The sequence below is a fragment of the Miniopterus natalensis genome, chromosome 13 (assembly GCF_054644295.1).
Source record: "Miniopterus natalensis isolate mMinNat1 chromosome 13, mMinNat1.hap1, whole genome shotgun sequence".
Lineage (NCBI taxonomy): Eukaryota > Metazoa > Chordata > Mammalia > Chiroptera > Miniopteridae > Miniopterus > Miniopterus natalensis.
In genome coordinates, this window is record NC_142093.1 from 11,310,976 (window position 1) to 11,329,668 (window position 18,693).

At 46.0% G+C, this 18,693-nt stretch overlaps 1 protein-coding gene across 2 annotated transcripts in view; it reads left to right on the forward strand.

Annotated features, from left to right (window-relative positions):
* Window positions 1–1,098: 1,098 nt before the first annotated feature.
* Window positions 1,099–18,693, forward strand: part of MAPRE3 (microtubule associated protein RP/EB family member 3) — a 36,567-nt gene continuing 18,972 nt past the window's right edge. For both annotated transcript variants that reach the window (XM_087823415.1, XM_087823414.1), the window contains exon 1: window positions 1,099–1,173. The gene's annotated coding sequence lies outside the window, so the exon portion shown is untranslated. The remainder of the gene's footprint in view (window positions 1,174–18,693) is intronic.

Sequence of the window (18,693 nt, forward strand, 5' to 3'; positions counted from 1 at the left end):
ACTTATTTGAACTCCACAGTGTGTTCCATTCTGCGCCTAGATGCTGACGGAGCTGATAGGACAGAATTCCTGCCCACAAGGGGCGCACACTCTGATTAGGGAGACAGACATGTAAACCAACAGCAATACTATAGAATGTGGGTACAGAGGTGACCTCAAGACATCCATGGAAGTTAAGGCTGAGGCAGAAGTCATCTGCACAAAGAACCAGAAAGGGGGTGAGCAGAGTGGAACCCCGGGCAGGGCACTGAAAGACAATACGGCAACAGTAGGCATGGACAGGAAGGGGGATCTAGAACTGGGGGGATACATAAAAACAGACTTGGAATAGGAAATTCGGGAACACCATTGGACATATCAAGGAGGGAGCTAGTTATGAGGAGCTAGAATCTGAACCAGATAGTGGGCAAAATGAAAAAACAAGAATTGTTTACAAATGCATTGGGAGAGAACAATAAGGTTATTAAAACTTAAGGGATATGTGTATAGACGATTTTCTTAGCTCGATTTAGGGATTAGAGTAACAGGCTGTGGTTGAAAGCCATAGAACAAGAGTGGCGATAAAACCCAGCCTTGGCTGTCCTGTTGTTGAAAGAAAAGAAATATTTTCCACTTTTTCCTTTGCAGTAGCTGTGAGACAAGAATCCGTCATCGGGCTACTATGGAATCAGGTGTAAATGGTTGTTCCTTCTGTGATTAGTTAGACCGAGTGAAGGAATTGTTACCCTGTTGCTAAGGAAAAAGGAAGGGGCTGTTTCCGGTTGCTATGGTGACAAGGTAGGAGCGTTCCCTCGGTACCGCGGTAAATGTATGGTGCTGATTCGTGTCCTTGTTGCTATGGCAATCCGGAGGGACTGTTCTCGGCGCCCCCACCGCCCGCCGCCGTTGCTAAGACAAGGTGGAAGCAGGGGCTGTCCTTCCCTCGCCGCCCGGTTGCCTTGGAGATGGCGGGTGCCCTGGCCCCGCCCCTCTCGGACTGACAGCGGTGGCCGCATCGCGCCTGCGCAGTGCTCTCTTCCCCCGCAGTCTCTGTGCGTTGAAGCCGGAGACCTCGGCGGCCTCTGCTAGGACCCTCCGCCCGGGAGCCGCCGGCCGGAGCCGCAGCCTCAGCCGCAGCGCCCCCGCCGCCGCCCGTCCCCTCCCCGCCGCCTCCGCCGGACCGCCTCGCGCACTGTGAGTCGGGGCCGAGGCGACGGACGCCGTGGGGCTGAGTCAGCGGGAGGCCCGGGCCCGGGCTGGGGGAGGGGAACGCGGCTGCCCCCCTCGCCTCCCCATCGTTGCCCCCGCCCCCCAACCGCGTCTAACCCCCGCCCGCCTCCCTCCCTCCTTCGTCCCTCCCCGGCTCCCCGCGGCCACAGCGGTCGGGCCTCCGCGAGCCACTCCCCCTCCCCTCCCCTCCCCTCCCCTCGCTCCAGACCCCCCTCGGGGGTCCTTCCCCGCCGGGTGCGGCGCTACAGCACCTCCGCCCGGCGCTGATTTCCCCCCCGAACTGCCTCCCGTCCGCCCTCGTTCCTTCTCCTTACTCCTCTCGGGCCTGACATCGCCGGCCTCCGGTTTTCCCCAGCGCTATGCCAGAAAAAGAGTGACAAGGGAGAGAGCGAGGGGGCTGGGGGAGGGGGGACAGTCCGCCTGCCCTAACCGTGGGGCCGCGGGTGTTTTACCCACGCGCTCCTGCCCTGGCTGCTGTGGGAAGTAGGTCTGGACAGTTCTAACTGCCTGCGAAGAGCTTGTGGGGCTTTCGGAATAGGTTTTGCTGAGAAGGGTTTGGCCCCGTCGTGATCAGCGGCTGTTTCGTGAACACCCGCGGGTGCGAGGTGGCCCTGCCTGGGCTGGGCATTGCCGTGGCCGCCGTGGCGAGCGCTGGAGGTGGTGAGGGAGGGGGAAGGCTGCGTGTGGGAGCCGAAGTTCCTCGCTTCCGGTGTGTTGTTGTGAATAAGCATCTTGCAGTCCTCTTTAAAGTGTGTGTGTGTGTGTGTGTGTGTGTGTGTGTGTGTGTGTGTGTGTGGTACAACCCTGGTATATGGCGAGGTTTGGAAACAGGCCTTATATCACCCAGAGCAAGTGCTTACTATTTGTGTGTTGAGGGGTTGTGGCAGGACTTGATGTCCGACGCCTGTGGGTTTCATGTGGTAACCAGTAGGGTAATAGTGAGTTTTAACATAACATGTGCAGACTGGAGAGGAACTGAGGTTTCTCCATGGTATAGATCCGAGGCCTGTACCCCTGGCCTCCTGCAGCTGTGAGTGTTTATGGGGGCTGTCACCTGATAGGGGTTCTAGCGTATTTGGACGATTCCCTGGGTTATGTTTGCTATCCATCCACCTGCCCATCTTGCATTCCCTGGTTTTGGGATAGAGGAAGATCCCAAACTGTTTTCTTTTTCCGGCAGAACTTGAGCTGAAGTCAGAGTTGTTGCCCACAGCCAGAAGCTCTCTTAACAAACGTGCCTCAACTCGAGAGCTCCTAACTACTGTGTGTGCACCTCATTCCCAAATTCCTTTCTTTCTTTTTTTTCTGGCTCCCAGATTTCAGTGTACTGTTAGAAAATGTGTGTAAATATCAGCCAGTTAAACTGTATGTGAAACTTTGGTTTTTTTACTCCAGGCTGCAAAAGAAGTAGGTGGTTCACTCCTAAATATCATGCTGAAGGACCCACTAATTTGGAGTTTCTGGAATTGAAAACAGTAAGAAATAACGATTTTGCTCCTTGACTTTGCTCAATCATTGCCTATTGGCAGCCTCCTCAGAGCCACTCCCCACCCCCATGCCCATCAGATTAGTTTACAGCAGCAAAGACGGCTGTCGCCCTAGTTTTAAACATAGAGATGGAGTTCAGGAAAACTACAGCCCCCATGCAGCAGTGCAGTTTCTTCTGTTTCGAATGCCAGTGTGGGGTTTGGCGGGATGCACCTGCCTGCGGGGCGATGGGAACTGTGGGGCCTGAGAGTTGCATTCTTTCTGTGTGGTCCTCTCTGTGTCACATAGCTCATCGAAATACCCGGGCAGGGCAGGAGCAGACAGCTGTGCTGGAGAGCTGCTCCTCCTGGGTTGAGTGTATTTTGGGAATCAGCGATATTACTGGGATGGAGGGTTGTGAATTAAGAAGCAAGAAAATGTGTCAAGGCTAGATAGATCAGGAGGGTGTGAGTAAAATGTTCCCTTTCCAGTTTGCTGTGGGATAGTACATTTTCAGAGCATCACAGGGTTTTTTATATGGGTTAATTTGCCTTTGAAATCCATACCAGTGTTTTATGAGATAATGATGGATTGCCTTTTAAACTGCTACTGTTGGAAAACAGGACTAATACTTGTGTCTTACACATTGCCTACCCAGTTGAGTTGTTACTGAATGTAATTGTTAAGATCAGGGAGAGGGACATTATTTGATCCAAGTTAGACCTAAATCTATATAATCTATGTTGTGGTTTTGTAGCACTGTATTTCCTTGATTCCAAGACATACCAGCAATTTACCAACACCTTTTAGGTAAAATAACAACACTACCAGGTCAAAATATAGAGGGTGTCCCAAAAAATGTATACACACTTTGTATACACACTTTAACAGCCGATAGCTCAAGTTGGAAAATGAAATATATTTTAATAAACACCATCTTTATAATTTGGTGTGTGTATACATTTTTTTTGGATACCCTATGTATGTTGTTCTAAGGTGCATCCTAATTTCAGGAACATGAAAACAGCTAGTAAGTGGCAAGACTTGAAGGAGGGATTTGTGTGTCTTAGAACTAAGAAAGAATGATATTTATAATATTCCTGGGTGTGTGATGTTGTCTTACTTAGCATCCTGAGAATGCATTCTGAGGACGGATTTCCTCAAGTCCTTCCCCTAAGCCATGTATCTGAGATGACTGGCTGGAGTTAGGCATGGTGGTTGGCTCCTGAACAGAGGAAAGTTCCTATATGGTAATCCAACCCACGGCTTTAATATGGTACCCTCCAGAAGCTGAGCGAACTACCTGGAAGCAAATATTTTATGAGTTATACCTGAATTTAGCCAAGTAACATCTTTCAGAAGCCAAACAGAAAATATAATTTTTGTAAACCAGGATGCATCTGCCCTGATTTGTTTACAGACACATTTGTAAAGATCCCAAGACACATGTCCTCCTCCCTTAGGCTGTCAGAAGTGGAGGGGACTTCAGATGGTATAGTGAAGTGACTTGCCCAAGGTCACCCAACTAATGTAGCAAGTACATGAAAACATTGTAAACTGTGTATGCCATGCAAATAAACACTGGTGATTATTATGGCTGAGTCAGGATTAGAACCCAGATTTCCAGACTAGAGCTGTTCTACAATACCACATTGCTTCATCCCTCATGTTTAATATTCCAGAGGGTTTTAATAAAAATAATTAGTCATCTGTAATTAGCCCTGCAGACAAGGGCTTGTTATATTGTCTGAGATGTTGCAAAGCCAGGCAAAATTCAGTGTTGCACTGTCTAATTAAATATTTATTCTTGCCACCTTAAAAATAATAATTTTTCCTTACACATTTCAACTTCAGGAAGATTGTTCTTTTTTAAATTTCCACCATCTAACATAAAGCAAATATGAAGGTGGGTGTTTGAAGTCTTCTCAACTTCCTATCTGTGAGACTGCTGTATTCCAGAAAGCAAGGCAGAGAGGGCTGAAAGAGGGCGAGAGGAGGAGGAAGCTGGATTCTCTTCCAGCCCCCGGGGAGCCAGAGGGACTTCTAATCCGACCTTGGGAAAGTGAGGCAGCCTGGCCTCTAGAAGAAGACAGATCTGAGTTCAAATCCCAGTCCTGCACTTCCTGGCTGTGTGGCCTTGGGCAAGTTGTGGAATCTCTGAGTGTTGATTTCCTCACCTGCAATCCTGGAAATAACTGTTCTACATGGTGAGTGTGAGGAAAAATGAAAGTATATAGAGTACCTGCTTAATAAGAGATAGCAATCATTACTTTATATTACTGAAGTATAAAATAAAAATTAATGCTTTCAAAAATTTATTGACTTTAATCCGTCTTGGACCCTCAATTCAGCAGCCCCCATCTCCTGGCAGCCCTCTCCATGTGCTTGACATGCACAGAGAAAAGATTTGTCCTGTGAAGTCCTGGCACTTGCAGTGTTATTTCAACTGCCAAAATAGAAGTATATGAAATGCCCCTTTGTCTCCATGTGTTCAGCTGACCTGGTTATCTGAAAGACTGGCAGGGCAGGAGCAGTTGACTAGGAGAGCACAGATTTGATGTGTTTGTTGTGTGTGTTGTGGGGGCGGTTGGTCCTCCAGTTGGGGAGGCCAGTCTGGGGAGTGATCTTAATTTGAAATGGAAAAGCTGCTGAGCTCTTGCTTGTGAGTAAAGCTCACATGTCCTGCACTTATTTCCTCTACTGTTAGAGGAGTCGCTTTAATCTGTGACTTTGCTCAGATCAGCTTCTACATCCAGATCTGGAGGGCCAGGGACAGGAGCTATCCATCTTCAGAGGGAAACCTCCTCGCTAGTGAGCAGAGGTAAAGGGAGGTCATTTTGGATGGCAGCAATTCCAGATGGGCTCAAGGCAGACTACCAAGTAATTAAGGAGCCAGGGCCATTCGGATGGGAGAACACAAATGAATTTAAATTCCTGTAAATTTCATGAGGGAAGAAAATACCCAGGAATAGCATCCAAAGACTGAAAAAAAACCACATAGTAGTGTTTACCTCTGAGAAGTGGGATTTGGTTCTGGAAGAGGGAAAAAGAGACTCAAAGGACAGTTTACTTTATATATGCTTCTAGATCTGAATTATTACTAGAATCCTATATGCTTTTGCTATTTAATGAGACCAATAGAATTGGTAGTGGTTGTTTCTCAGTAAATACATTTTGGTACAAAAGAAGCAGTCGCCTTTACTTGGAGCCTTCAATGCATGGGCAGAGAGGTTAAACTGCTTTCTTTGAGCAGGCCATGCCAGTTTGCATCAAACCAGGCTCCTAAGTGGTGGCAGGACTCTCCAATGTGGCTGCTTCCCTGGTGGCCCAACATGCATCACTGACCTCCTACCTCACCACCTCTTCATAGTCTTCTCATTTCCTTCTTGAGAAAGTCCCCTCCTCTTGACCAGTGGAAGTAATCGTTACTATTCTAATAAGCTAATTTAATTTTCACTGTTGATGGAAATGACATCAGACCATATGAGCATGTGGTCTTTATGAAAAATCCATGCCTGTTACTTAACATAAAGAGGGCTTGAAGTTTCCCTAGCCAGTTTGACTCAGTGGTTAGAGTGTTGGCCCGCAGACTGAAGGGTTCAGTTCTGGCCTAGGGCACATAACTCCATTGCAGGCTTTATCCCCAGCCCAGTCAGGGCACATGAGGGAGGCAACCAATCGATGATCACATCGATGTTTCTCTCTCTCTCTCCGAGCGTTTCCACTCTCTCTGAAAAGCAATAGAAAAAAATATCCTCGGGTAGAGATTTAAAAAAAAAAGGAAAGAAAGAGGGCTTGAATTTTAAAGGAATCCCAGCTGAAATGCTGACACATTCTGTTATGGTGGCTATTTCAGATCTGACCTGGCAGATAGAGCACACCTTTCACACAGAGGTTTATTAAGTGCTTCTCTTAAGAATTACTGATAAACTATGGCAACTTGAATAACTTTGAGCTTTTTAATCACCTTATATGTTGTTAAGTTGGTTTCCTAGCCAGACGTCCTGTTTATTATAGAAAGATGACACACCTATCATTTGGACACGTGCTCCTTTACCCAGGAATTAGGATGGGTTATGCTGAGTAATCCACATTCCATCACCCAGTCTTCCCTTTGGCCAAGAGTACAAATGTGTGTGACAGTTGGCCAAGATAGGTGAGGCACCCTTTGGCCAGGGATGGTTTTTTCTCTCTGTAGAGTTGACTGGCCAATACTGGCCTAAGCCGTAGATACTGTTCTCACTAGCATTATGTGGTACCAACTTGGCTAAACTAGCCAGGTGTCATTACCCAACTATTTAGCATAATATCAGTGTTTTGAGCTTTGGACATTTTATTTGCCTGAAGTAAATAAGGACTTGGCCTATCTGAAGTGTATTGACTCCATGTAAGATTTTTTTTGAGCCTACTTTCTATATATAGGAGATACATACCACTGTGTAATATGTTTAAAATAACTGGGCAAGAAGCACGGCTTCAAGTCTGCTCAGTAATTTTGACAATACATATCAAAAGCCTTGAAAGAACACATGCCCTTAGACTGGAAGTTGTCTTTCCAGGAATATTTAGAAACCAGAGGTGTATATAAAAATATTTGTGTAAGGATTTTTACTAATGCAACATTATTAATAATATCAAACATTTAAAATAACCAAAAGGGTCAACAATTAGGTATTGGTTAGGTTCACCTAGATAAAATATTGCACAGGCATTAAAAATCCTTTAGAAAAATACTTATTGATATCAGAAACTTTTGATATAATCAATGAAAAAAGCAGGATGTAAAATAATATGTTGAGAATACCATTTTTATAAAGAAAAGTATGAAAAGGTACTAGAAGAGCATATGCCAAATCATAAGTGATTATTAAGTAATGGGATTATAAGTGAATTTTTTTTTCATGGTGCTTTTAAGTGTTTTCCAAACTTTTCTGCATTAAGCAATTAGAACTTTTATTACAAATTTTTTTAACCAGTGATTTTAAAATGACTCTGTGTAGTACAGCAATCTCTAAGAAAATCACAAGGTATTTAATTTTTTTTTAATGTTTTTTATTGATTTCAGAGAGAGGAAGGGAGAGGGGAGAGAGATAGAAACATCAATGATGAGAGAGAGTCTGATCGGCTGCCTCCTGCATGGCCCCTACTGGAGGATTGAGCCTGAAACCTTGTTATGTGCCCTGACCCGGGAATCGAACTGTGACCTCCTGGTTCATAGGTCAACGCTCAAACACTGAGCCACACCCACCAGGCGGTATTTAATTTTTTCATGATTATTTTGTTTCACTATTGTCATGATTAATGATAAACACTTCTCAAAGGTGTTTCTTTAGCTAGCTACTTCATTTCCTTTTAGAGAGAGACCGTGCCTGACGTAGTATTGTGTGGCCTGGGACTTAAAAACAGCCTAGAAACTCCAAGTGAGACCTTGACTCAAATGAGATGTAAAAAAATTTATGAACACAAAGTGTCTTAAGATAGTTTATTTTGACTCTTAACTTTTGTTGTTTAAATTGATAGAATTTACCAGGTTTCAGTAAAACCGTGTGTTCCACAGGGCTGTTTTGAGTGGGCTTTTCTTCCCCATTTCTTCAGATTCTCTGGATTCCCAGTTCCCCAGTGTCTCAGGGGCTTTGAGACTTTCTTGTTTGGTGGTTGTGTACCTAGCTGAACCATCTATTTCAAAAGACTGTACCCAGGCCTGCTGCAGCCTCCCTCCTCCCTCCCTCTGCCCTTGGGTATATTCTGGCCAGCCATCAGCTCAGAGGCCCTTTTTCTTCCAGGGATAGACAAGGTTGGGTGCCTGCCAGTGGCCATCTGATGGGCAGAAGCCCTCTGCAGAGACAGGCTAGGCAGCTCCCTCTTTCCTACACCAGGTCCCTGGAGCTGCTGGTTGTAAAGGGAGTGACTGGCCTGGCAGCTGTCTCCTCGCCTCATCTTTCCCATCTAGTGGACTGAGACCTGCCTTCTACCAATGGTGGAGTCTGCCCAGCACTGAGCGCTGGGGATCTGGGACTCGGAGTTGAGGGCCATATGGCCTGTCACACAGCTTGGCCTGTGCTGAGATAGATATTTGCTAAGCAGGATCTGCCTCTTCTTCCAAGTGGTTCTGACTACCCAGACACCTGTCCCGAGTAGGGTGGAGGCCTTCTCTGCCACCTGGGATTATTAATGAGTAAGTCTTTAGGTATGGCTGCTGGAGACTCTCCACCACTCTGGGAAAGTGATTGTCAGAGAAGCATTCATCTTTTCTTGAGGGTGTTATTACCCTGGTCACCTTGTAATTTAAATGGTGTTTCCTGACTGGTAAGAAATGAAATCTTAGCTGCTCTGAGTCAGCAAGATCCTAGTTGGACTAACGCGTGTTGTGCCATGTGAAAGGGGCAGGCCTTGGACCTCTGGATGAAATGAAATACCCTTTCCCATATGAGGAGTGTTTCACCGAAGGCTTATCTCCAGTGGTGTAATATGTACTGTGTAGCCAGACGTTTCTGCAGCACCAGACTCTTGGCAGTCAGCCACCACCATCCGCCCCCTTCCCTGCAGATTGTTGCCACATATCAGGGCCTCTGATTTAGTCTCTGATTTGTTCTGATGTTAGATAGGTAGTGTTCACAGCTGAAAGCTCCCAGCGTTGGCACCCTGTTCACACCTGTAAGTGACAGGACCGCTGCTAAGTACGGAGATGTGTTATGCTGGCCCCAAAATAGCAAGGTGCAGTGTTTTGAGATTTGATAAGACTTGTATTCCCCAGAAGGTATAGTTTCCAGGTCTATAGGTTATTCATATAAATTTGTATATTGTCTTCACAAGGCCTGTTCTAAGTATACTCTCAATAAGTACTCTCCAAGTCCTTCCTGTTTTGTTTTCTTAATCACTATGGGATGTAAAAGAAGTGCAATTCAACCGCTGTCCACGAGGAGACGGAAGTCTGGTTCGGAAGATAAGGCGGATGTGGGGAATAATTGGTATATATGACATCAGATGTCAGTAATACATCCGTGGTGCTTTATTGTATATGACATAGTCTTTGCCCTTAAGAAACTCAGCTGACGTTCTGGCGAGTGAGTAGGACACCAAATGATATGTCATCACAGCACAAGGGGATGGGAATTCCAGCAACGATGGGAAGGGGTGCCTTGGTAACCTAGAAGGAAGAGTGGCCCTGAGCCTGTGAGAGCCAGAAAGGCTCAGAGGGGGAGACACACTGGAGCTGAGGGTACAGGGTGATGCAGGATCCTGCCCACCAGAAGACAGATGAATGCCTAAGAGAGTTCAGGCAAAAGAAATGAAAAGAGCAGTAGTATTGTGTGTCATTGGTACTATAGAATCTAATTCAAAAAGGATTCTGAGAGGAAAATAATCCTCGTGAACTGGAGTAATTGGAAAAGACATCACAAAGGAAGCAGAACCTGAGCTTTCCCTGAAAATGAGTAGACAGGACACCAGGGAGGGCTTTCCACGGGGCAAGGAGCAGCATCCCTAGAGGAACGGCGGAAATGTGTGTGATGAGGACTGTAAGAAGGTCACCCTTACCAAGCTGAGTGTGTGAGCTGGTTTTAAGTTCAGAACAACACTGGTGACATTAACCAGAAGTTAGGAAGTTGAAGAGACAGTTTGGAGATGAGTTTAGTGTTAGACATGGAGAACTAGAGGTAACAATTGGAGACATCTAAGTAGCTCAGTCACATAGAACCAGAAGCTGAGGGTGAGGTTGGGATGGAACTATAGGGAACTATAGACGTGGGAGTCAACGGCACGGGGGGTGGCTTCCCTGAAAAGGCATCTCTCCAGAGGTCTTGGGTACAGAATACAAAGACCAGAGATCCAAGTAATAAACTTTGAGAATTGTCCATAATTAGGGAAAAAAGGAAGAGATGTGGGGAAGTTAGGATGGTTTAGCACAAGGGAAGAGAAGATATTGAGAGCTTCAGTGCTACTGGTTTAACTAGACTTAAGGATTTATCTAGAATAAAATCATGATACCTGCTAACACTGTCAGTCTAGTAAAAACACTGTAGATGGAAGCCAGATTGCACAGGGTTAAAGGAGAAATTGGATAGAGAGAAAATAGAGGCAGTGGGTGGTCACCAGACAACAGCAACAGGGAAGGGACGAAAAACAGTAACGAGAAGTAGTAGGGTCAAATTTCTTATTGTTATAAACAATTCTATTCATTATCGACAAACATACATAAAACTGTAATAAGCATGTAATTTTTTGTTTATATATATTTTCGTGTAGTAAAATGTGCTTCATCTGCAGATTTCTCTGTATCAACACAATTCATATATTTGTCACTCTCATTCCTTCTGTGGTATCCCATCAGACTGATACCGGAGTATGCTTAGGCATCAATCTAGTATTGGGCAATTGGGGTATTTCCAACATTTTGCAAGTGTCAGTATCTGCTCTGAACATCACTGTACAAGTTGCTGTTTTTCTTTTGTGGGTTATTTCTTCAGGATATATCCCACAAAGTGGAATTACAGAGGCAAAGGGTACACACAGTATTGTTGTTGCTTTTTATTGAGATGTAACAGACATATAGCGTTATGTGGGTTTCAGGTGTACAGCATAGTGATTCCATATTTGTAATGATCACCACAATAAGTCTAGTTAACATCCATCACCACATAGTTACCAACTTCTTTTTCTTGTGATGAGAACTTTTAGCAACTTTCAAATATATAATACAGTATTGCTAACTATGATGTATGTTATATCCATGATGTATGTTGTATAACCATAATGTACATTATATCCCCAGGACTTATTTATTTTATAACTGGAAGTTTATACCTTTTGACCACTTCACCTATTTTACCCAACCCCACTCCCAGCCCCAACCTCTGACAACCACCATTCTTTTCTCTTTCTATGAGTTTGGTTTTTGAGGGTTTGTGTTTTGGGGTTGATTGGTTAGTTTTAGATTCCACGTATAAGTGAGATCATATGGTATTTGTCTTTCTGTGACCTATTTCACTTAGCATAATACCCTCAAGGTCTATCTATGTTGTCATAAATGTCAAGATTTTCTTCTTTTTATGGCTGGATAATATTTATATATACATACATATATATGTATCACATCTTCTTTATTCACTCACCCATCAGTGATCACTTAGGTGTTTCTGTGTTGATGGTGATTAACAGGCTTATTTTACACTGTTCTCCTTGGTGATCCAACCAACTTACAGTTAGAGCAATGACTTGAAATGATTTCTGATAATAAGGAGAAAGGGACAGAGAGTTGAAGGAAATAATCCAGATGCAAAAAGAAAGGGAGCACACAGGAATGGTCTCGAGGACACAGGGAAGAGGTAACTTTGCCAGGGAGGGGAGGGGTCCCTTCCTCTGAGACTGTAAGAGTGGGTGTGGCCTTTCTACCCGACTTGCAGAGTGAAGTGCAGGGGCGATGACTGGAGTTCCTGCTAAGAAAAGACCTTTCCCACTTGCTGAGGTGGGGGGTGAGGTCTTGAAGGCCTGAATGAACCACTGTGAGAAATGAGCCTGGGCGTCCGCGAGATGAATAAAAGTCTTGTTGCGTGGGGGTGAGGGCTGAGATGGACCCATGAATTCATAATGGGCTAAGTCTCTGCAGTCCTCTGGCCTGGAGAAGCAGCAGTGAGTGACGGAGCATCAGGATGGGGGGTTGGCTGGCATGTTTGGGGCAAGGTTCTTGAAGAGGCAGAATTTAACAAGGCAGCGAAGCAGCCGGCCCTGAGGTCAGGGTGGGGGCAAACGCTACAGATCTAAGACAGGCGCTGGCGGTCGGGTCGGGCGAGGAGGGGCAGAGTGATTCAGTACAGGCTCCCGCGGGAACGGGAACGGGAACGGGAACGGGAACGGGAACGGGAACGGGAACGGGAACGGGAACGGGAACGGGAACGGGAACGGGAACGGAAGGCTGCTGTGGAACCTGAGGGAGCGCAGTGAGGAGCTTACTGACAGGACGATTCTAATTTAAACATTTGGGAGAGGCTTTCTTACTTTTAATTATTGACCTTTGTGTAATGTTTGGATGCTTTTTACATGGCCATGTATTACCAGTAACCTTTTTTAAACTAATAGTTAAAACCTGGGGAGTAGAGCTGCGCCTCAGGGTGTGGCTGGACTGCTGGGAGCTTGATGCAGGAGAAGTGAAGATGGAAGATGATCAGAGTCTGGCTGGAGCAGGGCTTAGAGCTGCGAGGTGTCTGCTATCAACAGTAGCTGCCATGGTCACAGCTTTCACTGTGGAGCGCACCTAACCACCAGCCCTTGTCTACCTCACACCAGCAAGGCTAAAACCTGGCAAGGCTGACCTTCCCTAGGCCTGACTGGCACATTTTCAGTGTGCTGCTGTGGGGGGCTGGCTGTGTCCAGCTCTCTGACCAGGTGCCCTCCTGAGCCGTTCATTCCTCTCTGGCCCCTGTGAGCGAAGGTTCTTCCTCTAGGCGGACAGAGCCCCTGCCTGAATGCGGTTTTGTGAGTGGAGTGTGGGTTCCATTTTGGCCTCGCTCGTCTCCTCCTTGGGCGCTGTGTGCCGTGTACAAGCTGAGCAGCTGTATCTAACAGCCCTGTTTCTCTCTTGCCTGTTTTGAAACTTGGCCTAAGGCCCGGGCCTCCTCTGACCCGTCTCCTTCTCTGGTCCTCCTAGATCATCCACTTTGCCCCTGACCCTGACTGGCACCCTTGGTCGTGGCCTATATTTCACCTGCAGGATTCACGTTACCTTCGTGCTGCACAACTGGAGCATTTACACAGCTAACCACGCACAGCAGTCACAGGGGCTGGTAGCAGGGAACTGAGCAAGGTGGGAACACGTGGAAAGTCAGGTGCGGCATCAACGTGGGGAGGTGGAAAAGCCGGGGCTAATACCCTGCATTCTTTCCAGGCCCTTCGTCTGAGTCTAAACCTTGCCCGGGCATTTGTAAATGGCTTTTCATTAAAGCCAGGGCTAAGCAGGAGTCTGGCTCCCTGCCAGTGCCTGCCAGGAAGGAACAAACGGCTTACAGTGCAGGCCTCAAGCCAGGTGGGGTAGGAGCTAAGGTACATTGTTTTGCGTGAAGAATTTAATGGGCTCTTTGTAAACACAGCCTCCTGCCATGTTCTTTCTCTTTTCTCCTACTCAGGCTAGGTGAGAATAATTAGCCCTTGGCCCATAATTAGTAAAATGGAGGGGAAGACTACAACTGATAGGCTGCAGTACTTAAAAGAACCTTGAACTTGGAGTTTGGAGACTTGGGCTTGGAGTTATGTTGGACAAATCACATCTCTCCTTGATCCCCAGTTTCCTTTTCTATAAAATGAATTTTTGTGTATACTGTTCCCTCTGCCTGGAACATTCTTTCCTGGCCTTTTTGGGCGAACTCTTCTTAACCTCATATGTCTTGGCTTAATCGTACCATTTAGATAGATGTACTTCAGCCCTGAGCGAGGTTAAGACATGTTGGAACTCTTTTCTTCCCCTTGGAGAAAGATGTTGCCCCTTAAACTCAGACAGAGTCCCACCTGGGCCATCCTCCCAGTCCATGAGATATTTTACAATAGTCTAGTTCTAGATTCTCTTCTGTGCATCTTTCTCCATGCGCAAACACTTAGCCAAGGGGGTTCTGACAGTGTAGATCCGAGTGGGTGAAGCCATTCTCATAGAAAGAACATGGCAGAAGTAGACTCGGGAAGCCCACACTTCAGGTGTGGCCCAGAAAAGTGCCATAACCACAGGGCAATCAACAGAATGACCTTAATGAGAGAGAGAACAAAGAAGGACTCCTCAGCTCAGAGAGTCCAAGTGGGAGAAAATATGATCCGTATATTAGTTTCCTATTGCTGCTGTAACAAATCACCATGGGTTTAGTAGCTTAGAACAATACAGATCTGTCATAGTTCTGGAGGTCAGTAGTCCAAAATCCTTGTCAGTAGGTATAGTGGCCTAATTCCCAGAACCTGTGAATATTATCTTATATGACAAAAAAAATGAATATTACCTTCTATGACAAAAGGTGTGATTAAGAATTTTAATAGGAGAGGCTTATCCTAGCTTATCTGGGTGAGCCCTAGTGCAGTCATGTGTATCCTTTTAAGAGGAAGGCAGAGGGAGTTTTGAGGGAGAAAAGGAAGAAACAGTGTGACCACAGAGGCAGCAACTGGAGTGATGTGGTCACAAGCACAGAATGCCTGGAGCCACCAGAAACTAGAAAAGACAATGAACAGATTACCCCTAGAACCTTCAGAGGGAGTGCAGTCCTGCTGACACCTTGATCTTGAACTTCTGGCCTCCGGGAACAGAGAGAGAATAAATTTCTATTGTGTTAAGTCACCCAATTTGTGGTAATTTGTTAAAGCAGCCACAGGAAACTAACACAGTGGGCTAAAATCCAGGTGTCAGCAAGGCTGTTTCTTCTGGAGGATCTAGGAGAAAATCTGTTTCCTTGCCTTTCCCAACTCCTGGAGGCTGCTTGCCGGCCTCACTCGTGGTTCTGCATCACTCCACTCTCAGCTGCCATCATCACATGTTCTCTCTGACCCTCCTGCCCACCTGGATAATCCAGGATGTTTTTCCCATCACAAAATCTTTAATCTAATTACATCTTCAAAGCCCCTTTTACCTTTTTTTCCCCCAGTATAAAATTTTTATATTTAGAATTAGCCAACTAGACTCAGTTTAGATGATCCCAATCTTGTTGGCAACATCCAAAGCATCATAGTCAGGAGCCAGTGGAACGTATGCCTTCTTCTCTCCATCAGGCCTGATCAGGGTGTTGACCTTGGCCACGTCAATGTCATAGAGCTTCACAGCCTGTTTCATCTTGTGCTTGTTGGCCTGGACATCCACACAGTGTATTACTGTCTTCTACCTTCTTCATGGGTGACTCGGTAGTTGGGGAATTCGGTGATGGCATAGTGGTCCTGCTGGTTTCTTCTTGGTGGGCTCTTCCAAGGATATTTAGGCTGCCTTCGGAGCCTCAGTGTCTTCAGCCATTGGAAGGTGGGTGGTGTGTGGATCTCCTTTTTTTTTATGGCTGGGGATGCCTGTCAGCACTACTTTCTTTTCATTCAAAGCCTTGGCTTTGGCTTTGGCTTTGGCTTTGGCTTTGGCTTTGGGAGAGGCAGGGGCTTCCTTCTTTGCTCTTGGCGCCATCTTCGTCAAAAGCCCCCTTTACCTTTTAAGGTAACATATCCAGAGGTTCCAGGGATTGCAACCTGGACATTTTGGGGGGCCTGCCACAATCTGTACAATCCTAATGGGTGTGGATAGGAATGATGGATCTGTTCACATCCCCAAGCGTTCACATTAGATGCTAGTCGTTGAAGTAAGAAAGGCAGTATCAAAGGGAACACTTCGTAATGCAGAGGTAGGAAACATGAGAAGCGTTACCCTCACAGGTTCTCCTAGGCAAAAAAGATAGAAGGGCCAAGGTCAGCTGTGCTAAAAAGGTGGAGGAATGAATGTGAGCTAGACAAGGTGACGTTCTCCCTTTAAGCTTTGAGATGATGATGGTGATGTACATGGCGTGGGAGGTCCTGTACAGCACTTCTCTTTGGTGCCTATCAGACACACTAAGCTGAATGCGCCTGTAAGGGCATCTCATGCAGCCATCAGTCATAAAGCTGGTGCCTGTGGAGACACAGTCCCCTGGGATGAACCAAAGGATGAGGCACAGAAAGTATACCGGGTAGTGGGATTAAAGGTAATGTGGCAAGTTCATTGTCGTGGGAGAGTTACAGGGCGCCTGGGAGATGTTATGGCTCCCATCATAAAAGATGGGAGTGGTTCATGGGGTTGCTGGTCAGAAGGGACAGTGAGAAGCTGAAGAGCTACCATTTGAAACATATTTCCATCAGGAGGTAAGAACTCAGGAGGGAGCAACGGAGTAATAGTTGTCCTTGAAGGCAGATGAAATTGCTTGAGGCAGTTTGAATCTGCATGAAGACCATCAAAGGCAGAGTTCCCTCCTGCATCTGCCTGGCTCTCTAGCTCCAGGAAATACGAATTTCTTCCTCAGAAGTAAATAAAACTTCCCACTTGAAGAGGATGGGAATACATTAATTATTGATATTTATTTTCATACTTACAGATGAAAGGCATGCTGACTTCAAAGAAGTAGAGTTGGGACTGGGAAAGAGAATTAATTCTCAACATTAAAATGATCTAGAAAACTCTCATGCCTATTTGGAAAAGTTTTTGATGGTTGAGTATAAAGTTGGAGAATTTTGAAAAGAGATTTGGCAACCAATAAAGGGATCAGAGAAGAGTCCAGTAGGACAGAAATGTCCATGTTCCTAACCACTCAAACTCATTTCTAGGTCAAGGCGTTAGACAGAGGTGTCGTGCGTGCTTGTAAAACGTGAGATGTTAGAGTAAATGCTTTGGAACCTTGCCAAATAATTAATGGCTTAATTCTGCTTCAGCTCCTCTTTTCATAACACCAAGACCTGAAACTCCAATTAACGAGTTTCACTTTAAAGCAAGCAGCTTGTTGGACACTTGCTCTAGTTTAGCGGATAAAGCTCAAGGTAGGGGACAAAAAAGGACCCATCATCCTGGGGCCGCCTCTCTTGACAATTCTACTCCCACATCCTAGGCAGGCAGGCCTGCTAGGGGAAGGCCAGGTTCTAACAGCCAAGGCCACTGTTACACGGTGTGTCTCCTGGCCTTACAGTCTGAGCAGCCACAGTGAGGGAGCACTAGTGTCTTTCACGGGACCAGCATCCTGCTTAGTGGAGGAGAGGCTCCTCCTGGACAATTTTTAATGCAGGGACATTCCAGCATCTCAGCCATCTGTGGTGGTGTGAGATAGCATCTGTCCTAGTCTCTAGCTCTTTTCTCAAGTTTGCGTATATGATTATCAAGAAAGAACACTGCAGACATTTAGCTGCTTTTTAAATGGTGGCAGAAAAGCGGTTCTCTCTATGGAGCACGCCCATGCCTTTCCCCACTCCCATCCCCAGGCATGTTTTCCTTGCTTCTTTCTGTAACTTGTTTCCTGAGCCCATTTCTTCTATGGCTCACTTCTTCCTCTGTGACACTCTAAATAAACTTTCTCTTATAAAAATAAGTAAATGGTGGCAGACAAAACCAATGAACTAAGTGGTCATTAATAGCTATGACCATTGAAATTGTTCAGCGTCCATATGGAAAGTCAGCATATTTCTTCATATTTGTTCCCCAAGTTGCTTTACTCTATCACCACATTTTGGAGTCCAACCAGAAAGAAGACTGAAGCAGTTGGAGATGAAGGAAAACTGCAATGTAAAAAAACCATGCTTTCCCATGTCCCAGCTTGATGCTGGACAGACCACTGACTTGTTAACAGGGGCAGGAGCAGGTAAATGGGAAATTGGCATGTGTTCTTTAGGGCAGGGTGGTCTCAAGTGTGGTACTACAACTGACTCACCAGGAAAGCCTGTGGAAAATACAGACTCCTGAGCCCCCGCCCAGGACTGTCCCTCACTGGGCCGGGGGCGGGGGGGACTCAGGGATCTGCATCAGTGATGGACCAGTCAGGTGATTCTTGTGCACCCTAAATTCTGAGAACCTCTGCTCTAGAGAGTGGTCCTTCTTGAGGTACCTAGGTGAAGGTTCTTGGCTTGAAAGACTGCCCAAAGCCTAATGTGACCCTTGCCATTCCTTAGCAGAAAAAAAATTCTGCCCTTCTCTTTGCAGCCCCTGGACCTAGGAAAGAGTTGTACACGAGCTCAGCCCCACTGTGTGCTGTGAAGTCCCAGGCTTATTATTCGTTCTTGCTGTCTGCCAGGTAGACAGCTTCACCACCTCAACTTTTTCATAAGCAGCTGTGTCATTCATTACAGCACCCCTGTCTCCCGAACCGACACAGAAGCGAAGCCTTGAGATGCAACTGTCTGTCTCTTTCGTTGTTTGATGGCATTTTGAAGTTTTCCTTGACACCCTTAGAGAAAAGGCTCTGGAATTTCTGATGGCTGTTTTGCAGAACATCATGAAATGCCCACTGAGCTCCAGAGCACCTGGGCAGCCCCTGCTTGGTTGTGGTCAAGGAGAGAAGTGACTTG